Source organism: Bidens hawaiensis, unplaced genomic scaffold (assembly GCF_021521415.1).
Source record: "Bidens hawaiensis isolate Kalapana, Puna unplaced genomic scaffold, B.hawaiensis_p1.1 tig00025700_1, whole genome shotgun sequence".
Lineage (NCBI taxonomy): Eukaryota > Viridiplantae > Streptophyta > Magnoliopsida > Asterales > Asteraceae > Bidens > Bidens hawaiensis.
In genome coordinates, this window is record NW_027494109.1 from 286,902 (window position 1) to 299,061 (window position 12,160).

Genomic DNA, 12,160 nt, shown 5'->3' on the forward strand with positions numbered 1-12,160 from the left:
GATATATTCATGAGCAACCGATTAGTTCACAAAAACTAAAAAAAGGAAGATAAACACATATATTAACACACAAACAGCAAACATATGCATGTTGGTTGTACACATACGATTCAATTCTTTTAATATATATTTTAGATTGTCTGGTGACAAGAATGGTGTATGCATGTTCAGCGGTTCACAATAAATTTATAAAGTGTGTCATGTGTGTCCATAATTTCATGTAATATTACTAATCATTTCATATATATCCATCTAAATTTCATCATGCTTTAATATTAGTTGACACGCTTCATTTATAATTAGGGTTCGCATTAGTTGAAGTAGGATGTTTTACTTTTACCAACCTCTTCTTCGAACATCTCGACAGTATAAACTTGCACACTGACATACGAATGCTTTGATAGGATGGTCAGTGTCCGGAAAGTCGATCCCGTAATCCTGAAAATGTTTAGCCATTATATCAAATTAGTTGCTAAAATGAGTATAATCTTTCCCTTAAGTAAATCAACAGTTGAAAAATCAAATCAGGGGATCAAACTATAATAATAAGATAGTTGCGGTTACCCATGTTAGCTCTTCATATGGATCAATATCCCTTTTAGTGAAAAAGGCAATCTGCATAAAAAACCAATGAAAATATCTGAATAAAATCATTTGTTAGTGGTTTAAAGTTGATCCAAGCGGCCAGCTCTTTTGAGACGTTTCTGTCAATTACTTATGAGCCCCATAACTTAGGGGTGTGCATGAAACCGAAATAACCAACATAACCAAACCGAAATAGCCGACAGCTTGGTTTTAAGTTTTTTTAAAAATGAACCCGTACAAACCGAATTTTGTTATCAAATTTATGTATTACAATTTTTATTTTTGAATGGTAAGTAATTTATAAGAATTTAATAACTGGTGCAGCCCAAAAATTTTAGGTCCGAATGTGTAATAATCAACATTATTTATACAAAATTAGGCCCAAAGTTTCATTCCCAAATTCATTATTATTATTTTAGGCCAACTTTTTTCAACCAGAAATTTCTCGCTCAAACAGAAAAGGCAAAAAAATCGAAACCTAACAGTTTTCAAAACACAAAAACCAATAATGGGCCCGTTTCTAGCCCATCTTCAATCAACTCTGTATCACATTTATATGCACTAAATATAGAAAGTCTACATACATGATAGTAGTGATGATCCGGCGTTTCCACTTCAACAGGGATCTCGATCAAGTTTGAATCATAGCATCTACATCATGAAAAATGATAGTATATATTAAAAAAGTTATAGTCTCAAACTGCATAACGAACTCCCACATTTCATAATCAGAGAAATATAAACCATTACAATAGATATGTGATTTGCACACCTATTTGTGCGTGTGCAAATCACGTGTTTGGGGCCGTGTACATGTATACAATACCTGTGATTTATAAACCTTGCAACATTTCCAAAATGAGTTGCATCCAAACACAAAGCTTCTTCATCTTTTAGTACTTGTTCAGACCCCCAATCAGCATCTAGGTATATCGGATATGTATGCCTCTCGTTTTTCCTTCTTTGCTTGTTTCTTTCATATAACTCTGTATTCGTTAATATTTCCCCAACATATTCACATATAAATGAACCCTTTGGCAAATATTCAACCGACCTGACAGCCCAACCTTTACCCTCTGTAGAAAACACCTGCAATTTTGATTGAAGCATAATTAACTTGCGATAGATAAAGTAGATGATTTATGTTTATCACACAACAGAAGCTCAAAATGATAAACCATAACATAAATAATAAGCAATTAAGAATGGTGTGTTCTCTCAATAAAAATATAAACAGAAAATCCTCTTTTACTGAATGTGATAACAATCTTTTATAGGGAGACACCGAGACACCTTCGACCCTTTTACTTAGAAGTGAGCAGAAAAACTAAGTAACTGAAATCGTAACCGAAATATCGAGCAGCATCTGAAGCTGAGGGTTAACTGAATTAATCAAACCATTTAAAACTGAAAACAATTGCTTATGAAAATCTTAAACTGAAATAGCGGTTATAGGTTCAATTTTAGCCCATAACCAAAACGACTCATGCTCACCCCTCTCCGTATCATTTTACTTATGCATGGTCTGATTTTGGTTGTATTATATCTCAAACGATTCAGTTTGCTTGAATGAAAACAATGAGCTAAAAAAACGGGTCAAGCGGATTAGAGGGGTTCAGAGTCGTTCAAAGTCTATTTTCAACAAAGTAGATGTCATAACGTATTAACTGAAGTAACGTGTTTATCAAAAGTCAAACTTAACTTACTAACTAACTTACCTGCAACTTGCAAGTAGGACCTCTTTGAACCACACGGTTCCCACAATCCATTGAGCATCCGCATTTACTCCAACATTCTTTGATAAACTTTCTCAACAGGTGACCCTTGCACGGTTCAGGATCATGCTCGTTCCTGGCCTTCTCCAAAGGGCATTCTTGGCAACGAAAAAGATGGTGGTCTTGTGGCTCCCTATTCATGGATAAACAATCTTCTAAAAAGTCATCCTTTAACAGGCCTTGTGGTGTGTAGGCAAACTCGCCACCTGTTTCACGAGAGCAAACACATGGGACCCGCCTAGAAAGACAATCACCCTTGCATTTTAAGCAGCAATCGCCATCAGAAATCCGGACTAATGAAAAGGCACAAATGCATACTGAAACGGTATGTTTTGTGGTATGTAGAGAAACTTAGGTGGTTCTAATCCAACTTCGTCTATTAGTGAAATCTTAATTTTCTCTGTGCCTCTGGTTATGTCATCAATGTTGCGAGAGTTTTTAGAGTTCCTTTGTGATAGCGAGTTAGAACGATCTGACTGTACACCTGGGCATGTAGATTCGGCTATAGGCTCCATGTCATCATCCTCCTGAATATATTTACGCCTCTTTTGGTGCGTAGTATAGGATGTGGAGCTTTCTGCAATGCTTTTCTGCATTAAAACAAGGCAGGTGATCACTTATTACAAATTATCAAATTCGGTCATTACAAAATATTGGTTCATACGGAGGATGGGATATATCTGAGTTAATAACAAAGGAGAGACATCCTCAACATATACAAGAAACAAACCCAAGAAAAGCCTATGTGTAGCCCATGGGCTAGGGTGTGCATGGGTCGGTTTGGCTCGGTTTTGGGCTAATAAAACCGAACCAAAAACCGAAATACATGGGTCAATCTGTATATTTAATCATTATAAATTACTTAGAACTTAAAATAAAAAATGAAAATCTATAAGTTCGGTGTAATTTACACGCATAACCGAAACCAAATCGAAAGTTCTGTTTTTACGAAAGCTAAAACCAAAACCTCGGTGTTTGTTTTGGTTTGTTTTGTTCGGTTTCAGATTGGTCTTTTGGTTTCATGCGCACCCCTAGGATATATACAAATAAACCTGATAAGCAATATTGATATCCATCATTAACAGTGGGAAAAACAAAAGCAAAAATGCATTGGACTAAGGAATGAATAATAACAAAAATAATTTGAAGCTTCAGTGAAAGATATACCTTGTCATCTTGAGATTGAAAAACAGCATCTGCAAGGGTTCGGTAGTTATCTTCCTCAATTAGTTCCCAGTTCCAATCGTATAATTTTAGAAGATTTTTAAGGACGGATTTAACAACTTCGGGAGGAATCGATAAGCCCTTCATGGCACTTATGGCTTTTCTTGCTTTTTCTTCATTTGAGTTTGGAGATCTCTCATCTGATGTTTCTGAATCTCTTTGATGAGTTGCCATTTACCAAATTGAGTTTACAAGTAATACTATCAAACTGTGGAGATCATGTATTTCAGAAGATATCAGACTAACAAATGAGAAAATGCTCACAAAATATATAATTTTAAATAGTAAAACAATAGGATGAGAGAATAACCAATCACATGAGTTTTTTTTGTTGAGAGAACTAAAGCAGTTCGAAAAAACAACGTCTTCATGTAACAAGAATATATCTTTACATTGTTCCTTTGTATCTCAGCATCGTTATTGTAACATTCAGCCTCTCATAGTCTCATACCACCTAATATTATCAGTTTTGCTCACCAAAGGCAGGAGCTCACTGATTTGTTTTCTTTGCCTGAGTGGAAACTCACGAGAAAGTCGCCCATTCAAGAATTGAATGTGAAATTCTCCTCTCATTCACGGTCAAAGCACCCAAAATGTGTTGACCGTATTGAGGCACGACATTAGGTTTGTATCTCCGATTCTCCTCCCTATCTCTGTATCTTACATGTTTATGTTTTGATGTACTTATTGTCTCTTAACAAAAATTGGAAATCGAGTGATGAATTCATACGATAGTAGAGTAGATAAGATCAAAACAAACTGATTACGTTTAGGTACCAATACTATATAGGCTAATACACGTGTTAACAACCCACCATGAAACATGAAAACTTTCCACTAATTGGGAATTGGCCAACTTTACAAAATTGAAAAACAGAACAAACTTCTAAGTAAGAGCATCTCATCAGCTTCTGATGAAACGGGTCATTACGTTAATCGGGTTTGCAAGCTCATTCACAGTTTTCGATCATAACAACAAAACTTAAAAAGTACATGACATTAGACGTAGTATCAAACATTATATATGGCATCATGTATACATAAAAATCCATCTAAATGCATTACTGTTAATTGAGTGTTACAAACATAAATGAGTTCATGACATTTGTTAATTTCATCTACGATTCTACAGTACAACTATATATAATGTAGCCTATTAAAATCATTAATTTTGCAACTTGAAGGCTAAAATTCGTACAACTTGCAGTACCTAATGATTAGCCTCACAAAGCTTAAACTTTCAGAAATTCTGAAGTACCAAACTGCTTGAAACATAAACCCTATAAAACAAAATTTTGTTTACTGAAACACAAAATAATCATCATCTATTAACAAAATAAATCCATAAGAACCCACATTTTTCAACATGTTGTCAATCTTCAATCAACTTCCTCAAAATTAGAAAACACCTTAGCATCCATGTTCTAATATATTAGGCTTCATTAGTACAACAAATGAGATATTAATAAACAAAAGAAAATGGACAGAAACAGAGTAGCATGAACAAAAAGGAAGACTCTGATAGACTATAGAAATCATTTATTTCTGGACAATCATCAAGTTTCAAATAATTTCATTATCGAAAGCATAACAACCATTCAGCTTATATCCTAACAGAGCAACCAGGTCCAGATAAACACAGAGTAAAACAAGTGAGATTAAATAGAGAGCCAAAATTTGTAATATTTTTCTGCCTAAGTATGGCAGCAATATCAGTTAACAAAAGGGCATTTTCTAACCTTATATGCTCCGTTACAGCACCAACAAGGGATCTACAACAATGACTACATTATGATATTCTATGCCTTTACGTGTTTTCGAACCTTAATTGACTAACTGATATCCATTTTTCTAGAGTTTTTGGTTTCTAACTCTGATCTGTTCCGTGTTATTATGATACATAAAGTTAGGGTGTAATCAGTGTGTAGGTGTATATGCTAGAAAAACTCAGAGTTGCTTTGATCCAATCTACATTCATCATCTTACAATTTATGTTAGAAAACATAAAATATAATAGTATCTATATGATTATACCACATTCAAGAAGCTTGTTTTACTTTTATGAAGGAATTTTTATTTGTATACCATATGTTCATGGGCCATGGCTAAAGTACATGTAATTCAAACTAAATAAACGAGAGATTGAGTGAAATAAAGAGCCAAAATTTGTAATATATTTGTTCTCTAAGTGTGTCGGCAATAACAGTCAACAAAAGGGCATTTTCTAACCTTATATGTTCCGGTACACCAGCAACAAAAGATCTACAACAACGACTTCAAAGTTCAGACACCTTCATGGAAGTAAAGGTATCTGTTAATCAACCTGTTACATTAACGATTTAACTCTGGCCATCAACATAAATTATACAAATCAAAAAGTCCCTTATAAAAAACTAAAGCAATTAAGCTTCTAAAACCGGGTATAGCAATATAGATGCTATTATATTCTAAGTTTTCTAACATAAATTGTAAGATGATGAATGTAGAATAGATCAAGGCAACTTTGAGTTTTTCTAACGTAAGTACCTACACATTGATTCTAACCTAACATTATACATCATAACATGGAATAAAACAGAGTTCGTAAACCATAAATCCAGGAAAACAGATATCAATTAGGGTTTGAAAACACATAGAGGCATAGACCATAATAACGTAATCAAACACGAGAGCTGAAGATTAGAATACCCTAATTTGAGCAGTAATCGATGTTTAAAGGGATGAAGATTGAAGAATCCAGCTGAGGTTTACGGTTGGAGTGTGAAATGATTAAGGAATAAGAGTCACGACAAAGTGTACATATTATTTACGTGATTTTTGTGTACTCCAATCAGAGCAAAAGGAAATCAGCATATGGCACAGCTCGCTAGCTATGCATGCTGGGTTGCATTTCAATGCAAATCGTGTTTATTCAATTTGGCCCTCAAACTTTTTGTCATTTAGTTTAGACACGGTTTTTTTACCAATTTATTTATTAAAATTACAAAAATAAAAATAAAAAAGATAGTTTTTACATCAAACACGTAAAGGAAAATGGGCAAAAAGCTGCCTTGGTTCCCTTTTTTTACTATTACCATCTAAACTTGTGGAAGTGTGAAACAGCTAATAAACTCAAAACCTTTTATAACTTGTGGAATGTAAAAGTCTCTAAAAATTTTCAATAAATTTGTTTTAACCGGAATAAGTTGTATATAATAATTGGGCATGTTTGGGATTGAGTTTGAAAAATGCTTATTGGCTTACGCGTTTTTTCAAAAAGCCATGATTTGGGCTTTTGGAAAAATGTTTTTTAACCCTTTCAAAAAGCTAAAACAAGAAAATTTTTGTAATTGTCAAACACATTTAAACTTTTTGTCTTTTTGAAAACACCAATAAGCCAATAAACATTTTTCAAACTTAATCTCAAACATGCTCTAAAACTTGATTATTATCGGTTTTATTATTTCCACAGTTTCTTTATATTACAGGCAAAACTTATAATAAATATATAATTATTAAATAGTAACTAAGTTACATATATGTTTAATTAAAAGCACATTGATTTTAATGGTAAGGGATAGGAGAAGAGTGGAGAGAGATTTTTTGTGCTTTTGGATGAGAGAGGTATATGAGTAGGGTAACTAGGGAGGAGAGAGATTATAAGTGTTTTTCAAAAATAGTCATCACTTTCACAAAATCATCAAAATAGCCATCTAAATGGTCGTCGGTGATGTTTCTTAAGATAGTTGACGACAGTTTAGCTCTGCTACCCAATGAAACTCGTGGGCGAGTAATATCGCGCCATGTGTTGCTGAAATCCGGGGCGACAGAAAATCCAGACCTCCAACAAAACTCGTTGTCAATCTGACGAAACTCGATGGTTCTTTTATTTATTTATTTTGAAATTAAGTGTTCGGTGGTATAATCGTGACACCAGGTGGTATGTAGCGGTGATCAGGTGGAGACGATATGAGGGTGCCTTATGAAGTCGTGGTTCACTGGTTCTCACCGGGAATGGGACAATAAGCCCATTAGCGAGTTTCCAACGATATTTCAAGGGTTCCCACAAAACCCATTTTTCCGGCGAGCATAAAAATTGGGAAAGGAAAGGAGGTGTTGTCCGTCCACTTCTACTTCTATTCCAGCTGAAAAATTACCTTATATTAAGAGGAAACTCAAACATAAGCCAGAACTGGAGAAGAGAGTATACTTTAGGTTTAGTCCTATTGTCTGGAAGTAGAGATGAGTTCACTCACAGCTGGGGTTTTGATGACATCTTTTCCGACCACTGTTTGGCTTTTCTGGCAACTGTAGTGACGGATTCCAGCGGCCATGAGTTTTGTCGGGTGGCAGAGCAAAGCCGCCGCTGGCTGTCTCAAGAAATATCGTTGGTGACGATTTAGGTGGCTATTTTGGAAATTTTGTTGAAGTTATGGTTATTCTTGGAAAACACTGTTAAAATGGCTATTTGGTCATTTTTCCTTTTTGTTTATCTTTAGTTCTAAATTAATTTACTTTCATTTTTAAAAAAATCAAAACAATCAAACAATAGTGAGATGCAACTTAGATGAAACTCTTCACTTGGATTACTCCACCTTGGAACTCTGGTCATCCAAACCTTTTTAGTGGTAGTAATTCATAACTTTGTCTCTAAAAACTCCCAAGTCCTAACTCATAACATATTATTAGAGAGAAGTATAGTAAATTTTGTCTAATGAATCCACTCTTCCATGTCATGTGAAATCAAATGCACCACAACCTACACTATCAAATCTATATACATGTAGGTATATGCACCAACACCTTTAGTAAGTTAGAACAAATAGTAAACCCCCAAACCTTTTTAAGCCGTTACCTTACCCGATCGTTTATTAGGTTTAGTATATGACCTTCAAATAGTTCGTGAACATAATATTTAACGTTAAAACTTCCGTATAGATAGCGAAATTAATAATATTTCTGCTAATGTTAAAACTTTAGAATACGAAAAATGATAAATCTAACCGTTTGGTTTTACACCTATATTTATGTCTCTACAAGAACACGAAAACTTGCCATTTACCAATAATCTCCACAAGAACATAACCCATCACGAAAATGATGAAACCTCTTTGAATCTCTAACCACAATTTCCCGGTTCACAATCTTGGCTATTAACTTAATCGTTTCATGACAATCGCCACAAATCCTCAGATTCTTGATCACTTGAATAGTTGAGCCAGGAACCGAGTTCATAATCGCATACGCTACCGCCAGCTTCTCACTACGAATCTTTAATGTCATTTCCTTTTCTTCACAATCAATATCATGCAATACTGATGTCATATTGGGCACATATCCAGCTTCTTGCACCTTCATACATAATTCTTCCAGATATAAATATATCTTCTCATGATCCGGATGCTCTTTATCCCCAACCAAAAATACATGCACCCGGCCTTTTAACTCAACCAAACTAAACCCGGGTGTTTTGCTTAATCCATGACTTTTCATATAAACTCTCATCTTTTCAACATCTCCCCACCTTCCAGCATCAGCATAAATATTTGAAAGTAAAACATAATATCCACAATTCTGCGGGTCTAATTCAAAAAACTTTCTTGCAGCAATTTCTCCAAGATCCACATTCTTGTGCATTCTACAAGCAGCAAGAAGAGAACCCCAAACTACAAAATCGGGCCTCACTTTCATTCTCTTGATCAAATCATAAGCCCGGTTAAGGAACCCGGCCCGTCCGAAAAGGTCAACCATGCAGCTGTAGTGTTCCACCCCTGGCTCGATATTATATTTATGGGTCATGGTTTGGAACCAGTGCCAGCCTTCATCAACTAGACCAGCATGGCTACAGGCTGATAAAACTGACACAAATGTTATGTAATTTGGAACCATGTTAACCCGAATCATCTCATAGAAGACATCTAGAGCTTCTCGAGCATAACCATGCATGCCATAACCAGCAACCATGGCGGTCCATGACCTCACATTCTTGTTTTTTATACGGTTAAAGACGGTTCTTGCGGTCCCTACTCTTCCACATTTGCAGTACATGTCTACAACCGATGTACCCACAACTACATCCTCCTCTAGACCCATCTTTATAACCTATACAATTAAAAAGCAATGAAATTATGTAGCTTCTGTGTGCTTTTATACAGGAGTGTGCAAAAAACAGCAACAACCAAACTGTAACCAAAATAACCTACACAACTGATCTGAAATAGCCAAACCAAAACCGATGGTTTGGTTATTTTTATATTAAAAACTAAATTTCCAGTTCGGTTTTGCATGTACTGAAAACCAACGAAAAACATAACCGACTTTATAACCAAGCCGCACCCGTAAAAACAACAGAAAAACAGAAAAAAAAATTCTTTTGACTATCGTTATTGAAATTATGGATTGTAATTATTATTTTTGAATGTTAAGTAATTCATAATATATTAATAAACTGTGCCGCCCAAAAGATTTTAGGCCCTAATATGTAATAATCATTAATTAACAAAATAATTTAGGTTCAAAGTTTCAGTCCCAAATTCATAACTTTGGGCCACTTTTTTTATCCCCAAAATTCAGACCCAAATGGCAAAAACTGAAGAAACTATAACCGAACCAACATTATGAAAACCAAAAAAAACAAAATCAGACGGTTTTCGATAAACCTAAAACAGAACTCATGGTTTCTGGCTTGGTCTGACTTAGAACCAACCAATGCACGCCCCTACTTTATCAAATACAAAGTCAAGCTTTTGTAAGTTAACAATTTTATTTCAAATTACCTGATCATGTGTACATTTTCCACTTTGTAGAGCACCCGAGTGAGCACAAGCAAGCAGAACCGCAGACAACGTGACAGCATTGTACTTAACCTCAGCATCTCACACCATGGCATAAAACAGATCTAATGCTTCTGTGGACATCCCATGTTGAGCACAAACTGCAATCATTGAATTCCAAGTTGTCACATCTTTGTTGATTATTTCATTAAACACCTTCCTAGAAAAACCTAGTTGACCACATTTGGCATAAGCATCCACCAGAGTATTCCCGACTCTCGTGTTTTCCACAAACCCCTTTTTAACAACCACCCCATGAACCCCTTCTGTGACATTCTTGTTTGAAATACTGGAACAGACTGCAAGAACTGAAACCATAGCAACCGAATCGATACACACTTCGTTCTCATTATTATCATTACTACCACTTAACCTCTCTTCAGTCAGAAAGTCTTTAAGAAGTGATAAAGCATCATACGGACGCCCGTTTTGTACATAACCAGTAATCATCGAAGTCCAAGAAACCATATTTCTAACAGGCGTTTCATCGAACAAGCTCTGTGCATCATCCAAGTAACCACATTTGGAGTACATGTTAATGAGAGCAGACGAGACAAAAACATCATTGTGAAACCCGAAAACAACGGCTTGTGAGTGGGTCTGCTTGCCCGCGTAAAGATCAAAGAGCGCGGAACAGGATTTGATGGCGCAAGGGAAAGTGGAGCGGTTTGGGGTAAGAGAGAGCTTTCTCATGGCTGAGAAAGCAAGAAGGGATTCCACGTAATCCCCAGCACGCGCCAGGTCAGCGATGACCGAATTCCATGACCAGACATTGGTGGTGTCCACATATTTGTTGAAGAAAGTAATGAGGTTAGGGTTATTGTGTGGTAAGTGATTGATGGCAAGCTGCAAAGAAGAATCAGCAGCAGCAACCAAAGCTACTTTGGTGATCTTCATCCATTTCCCATTTGTTCTACCGACGCCGTGTTTATCGTATAGTTATAATAATAATTATCAATTTTGGCTTTAATATCTTGCAACACAGAGCTGCAAGGTACCTATTAAAACCAAAAAAATAATATGTAGTGAGGCAACCATTGAAGAACATATACTAGTGATAAATTTCCTTTTCCCATTAAAGCATTTCATCGAACAGTTGGCGTGCATGAATGGAAAAACTTATTAACGCCCAAGCACATGTCATTATTATCTATTGCAGACAAAAAGGATTGATAACAACATCATGAATGGCACCTTGATTAGTTCCCAGCAAACAGAAAACAATCAACATTTACATAAGCACGTATATTCACACACAAATATCATATAACATATACACACCTGTTGCATACTTGCACTCATACAATTCAATTATTTTCAAACACACAGTGGTTTACCATTATTTATATAGGGTGTCAAGTGTGAGTTACCAGTCTCCTCATCAAACGGGGACTGGGCGACTGAGTGTGTCGGTGATTGGTAACTTATTATTTTGGAAAACTCGTTGAGTTTTTTTATTGGTTTGGAAAAGAAAATACTAAGAATGTTTGCTATGGTTAGGCTATGGAGAGGCTACAATTGGGGGCGAATTATGACACGTAGATTCCAGTCAGCATGGAGTGGAAATTTGTTTTTAGGGTGTAATGATGTAGGGGCTACAAGTTGGGCCCACAGTGTCTTTTTTATTATTTTCTTTTTATAACTAAACTAATTAAACAAAAACCAATTTATTTAAATAATTAAATAAAAATGTATTAAAATTAAAAAATAAATACAAAAAAATACATAAACTAAAAAAAATACACGAATAATAAAAATAAATTA

At 35.2% G+C, this 12,160-nt stretch overlaps 2 pseudogenes across 1 annotated transcript; both read right to left on the reverse strand.

The window, feature by feature from the left end:
• Positions 1-336: 336 nt before the first annotated feature.
• LOC143572043 (histone-lysine N-methyltransferase SUVR4-like) lies at positions 337-3,758 on the reverse strand (annotated as a pseudogene).
• A 4,621-nt stretch (positions 3,759-8,379) lies between these two features.
• Positions 8,380-11,293, reverse strand: LOC143572031 (pentatricopeptide repeat-containing protein At3g26782, mitochondrial-like; annotated as a pseudogene). The gene is made up of 2 exons (XR_013142199.1): positions 10,340-11,293; positions 8,380-9,665 (listed from the first exon to the last, which is right to left on the reverse strand). The product of XR_013142199.1 is annotated as a pentatricopeptide repeat-containing protein At3g26782, mitochondrial-like (transcript).
• Positions 11,294-12,160: the final 867 nt, after the last annotated feature.